We start from the raw sequence: 3,110 nt of genomic DNA, 5'->3' as shown, positions 1-3,110 counted from the left end.
TTTAGAAAAACATTTAAGGGATTATAGAGATGTCTCAGGGATTTAAATAATGATTTTAGAATCTGTTTTCTTTTTTTGCGTTTTCGTTTGTGGCACGTGTCAACTTTCAATTACATCTTTTAATTAGAATTCTCACTGTAAAAAAAAAGTGTAAAAAATTGTATTAGTTAATTTTGTATTTGTTTGTTATATTGATGTTTTGCAAGTGGCCCCCACAAGTCACATAATTCAAGTTCTGCAAACTGGATCTCTTTGTTTCAGACACTGTCAGAAAAGTGCTATCATAGAGGCCTGTGGTTTACGTGCCACATTTGATGCCCCATGACCTTGTCTTGCACTACATGGCCAAACCTAGATTGCTGCCTTTCCCTTCAACATCTGCCTCTAATTTTGCCTATATCACTTCTGCTTACTACTCCTTGGTTGCAGTTTCCTTACAATTATATCATCCATGGAGAAGTTTTCTCAAATGAGAATGCTAAGGAACTTCTTTACATACAACAGGGTCCATAGTCTTTGTCCAAAGTCTTTGCTGTGGCAAGCAGTATGATTTTTTATTAATCAGTTTCTAAATACATCAAAAATCATTACTGTAGGGCATATAAATTCTTCCACCACCAATCAAAAGCGTCCACATATTATCTTAAAATAAACAACATTGGTCAGGCACGGTGGCTGACACCTGTAATCCCAGCACTTTGGGAGGCCAAGGCGAGGGTTCACGAGGTCAGGAGATCGAGACCATCCTGGCTAACACCGTGAAACCCCATCTCTACTAAAAAACAAAAAATTAGCCGGGCATGGTGGCGGGCAACTGTAGTCCCAGCTACTTGGGAGGCTGAGGCAGGGGAATGGCGTGAACCCAGGAGGCGGAGGTTGCGGTGAGCCAAGATCGCGCCACTGCACTCCAGCCTGGGCAACGGAGCGACACTCTGTCTCAAAAATAAATAAATAAATAAAAAATAATAAATAAATAAAATATACAACATCATAGGATATCTTTTTGTATTGATCTATTTCATTTTCTTTGTATTCCCTCCTTTCAAATTTCCATAATAATGATCTGCTTAAGGGACTTTGAAGAATGACACTAAATTTTGCATGATTTTGCATTTCTCTGAGAAACTATTAAATAAAGTCAATATTCTAAAGGCGTTATATTTTGATGCTATTTTGTCTGTGGAAAAATTTGCAGAACTTTTTGACTAATATTTGCTGGTTTGCTTAGCTTGTGTCCTAACTGTACTGCCATTAGCTGATATTTCTTTTCTTTTTTTCTTTCTTTTTTTTTTTTTTTTTGAGACGGAGTCTCGCTCTGTCTCCCAGGCTGGAGTGCACTGGCGCGATCTTCTTGGCTCACTGCAAAGCTCCGCCTCCCGGGTTCACGCCATTCTCCTGCCTCAGCCTCCGGAGTAGCTGGGACTACAGGCGCCCGCCACCACGCCCGGCTAATTTTTTTTTGCATTTTTAGTAGAGACGGGGTTTCAGCGTGTTAGCCAGGATGGTCTCGATCTCCTGACCTCGTGATCCGCCCGCCTCGGCCTCCCAAAGTGCTGGGACTACAGGCATAAGCCACCGCGCCCGGCCAGCTGATATTTCATAAGTCTCTAGTTTTAGCAGTTTTTGACTGCGACTGCTTCTGCAGTACAGAAATGTGTATTTGACCACCCGGAGTTGAAGTTATTGAGCTGTCTCCTTTCCAAGAACAGAGTTAATATTATGATACCAAGGTAGCTATATGAATAGATATATATGAATAGATATATGATACTAACAACTCAAGTAAGTGAAAGAAATATAATCATTCTGGTGATTTTTTGTAAGCCACCAGTATTTTTTTCTTAATATTTTATCTTGCTTGTTCTTGTGAGGGATGTAAGAGTAAGATATACATGGCCGGGCACGGTGGCTCAAGCCTGTAATCCCAGCACTTTGGGAGGTCGAGGCGGGTGGATCACGAGGTCAGGAGATGGAGACAATCCTGGCTAACAAGGTGAAACCCTGTCTCTACTAAAAATACAAAAAATTAGCTGGGCATGGCGGCGGGCGCCTGTAGTCCCAGCTACTCAGGAGGCTGAGGCAGGAGAATGGGGTGAACCCAGGATGCGTAGCTTGCAGTGAGCCGAGATCGCGCCACTGCACTCCAGCCTGGGCGACAAAGCGAGACTGCGTCTCAAAAAAAAAAAAGAAGAGTAAGATACACATGAAGAACTGCACTGTTAAAATGAATGATTTTCACTTCTTACCTGACGTCCTGAATAAAACCATGCATACACTTACCCGGAAAATAATGATCTCTTGCATATTGACCAAGTTTCGACGACTTCTTTCACTGCAACTACTTTTTGCCTTAAAATAATATATGGTTTAGGTTAAACATTTATATGAAAGCAGGAGTCTATTGTCCTCCCTGTGTATATTTTAAGGTTTGGAGATATTAACTTCAACACTGAAATTTGGAACACCTGCAACACACCCAACTACTCCATTTGAACCAGACCGAGTATGTCATGATCAGAAGATTTCTGTATTTCATTTTGTGATGGACCATCTACCCGGAAATATTTTGCAAAAACTTGATTCCTAAATCCTGATTTGTTCTACGTGGTTACATATTGGGAGGGCTTCAGCCTAATCTTAAAATCTGGATCAACGGAATTTGGCAATAGCAGAGAAAAGAAAATCTAGTGGTAGCAGAAGATGAAACTTAACCACAGAGGCACTTTTAAGAGCCCCTGAAACATCTAATGTTGAAGTGAGGAAAGTAATGCAGAATGCCCAATAAGGTGTTCTAAATAGTTGAGTGTCTCCACCCTGGCCGGCCACTAATTCCCACTTAATTTATTGAATAAATCCTACAGGCCTTCTCTGAACCCATTAAGAGAGAGAGAGAGAAAAAAAAAAAAAAACACCACCAAAAAATAAATAAATAAATAAACAACACTCTTCTGCTGGCTAGTTTAAGCCAAAATGAAGAAACAACCTTCCAAAATCCTAGGATGCTCTCTTGGTGGTGATGGATACAATAAACCTATCTAACAAACTTTATTGTGTCTACCAACCTCTATCTCATATTTGTTCTAAGCATGTCTTAAAGTATAATTGAACTA

The sequence above is a fragment of the Pongo pygmaeus genome, chromosome 4 (genome assembly GCF_028885625.2).
Source record: "Pongo pygmaeus isolate AG05252 chromosome 4, NHGRI_mPonPyg2-v2.0_pri, whole genome shotgun sequence".
Classification (NCBI taxonomy): Eukaryota; Metazoa; Chordata; class Mammalia; order Primates; family Hominidae; genus Pongo; species Pongo pygmaeus.
The sequence above is the reverse complement of the archived record's forward strand: the minus strand, read 5'-3'. Positions refer to the sequence as shown.